Genomic DNA, 641 nt, shown 5'->3' on the forward strand with positions numbered 1-641 from the left:
GAGACCGAGACACCACGGGGAGCCGCAGCCCGGGCCGGGCACGGGGACCTGCGCTCTCCCCGATGGGTCGTGCAGTGGAGAAGCACTCGCCACCTCGAAAGGCGAGGGGTTTGCTCTTCTTGGCCTGCTTTTCTCCCCCTCCTCCAGGTTTTAATAATTCCCGTGTGACTGATACTGACCTCGAGGTCAGGAGTCTCCAGTTTTAACAGCCAGGAAATGCCCTTCCCATTGGTCATTATTGCCTGATTAACAACTGGAAATATGTCACAATCGATGTCAATGACACCAGATGGCCATGTTGAGGGGTGGGGGCTGCAGGGCACTTGGCAGCATTTGCGTGTGAAAGGCGGGCAGTGAGATGCGGAGGCTGAGGGGTGCTGCGGGCTCCCCCTCACAGATGCAATGGGCGGCAATGGCTGGGTTTCAGGTCAGGTATTTCCAGCCACCGTGTCAGAAAGAGCTTATAAAAGCTGGGAATAATGAAAAGGGCTCAGAACAGCCCATTCCCTCCCTATTACAAGTTCTGGCCTCAGACAATGAATCCTCCGCTGGAATCAACACCAGGCTGGGCTGGTCTTCTTGGCCTGGCCGGGGCGGGTCGGTCGGGACAGTCCGCCACCAACAAGGTGCCTTAAATATAC

The sequence above is a fragment of the Charadrius vociferus genome, unplaced genomic scaffold (genome assembly GCF_000708025.1).
Source record: "Charadrius vociferus isolate BGI_N301 unplaced genomic scaffold, ASM70802v2 scaffold259, whole genome shotgun sequence".
In the NCBI taxonomy this organism is placed as follows: Eukaryota; Metazoa; Chordata; class Aves; order Charadriiformes; family Charadriidae; genus Charadrius; species Charadrius vociferus.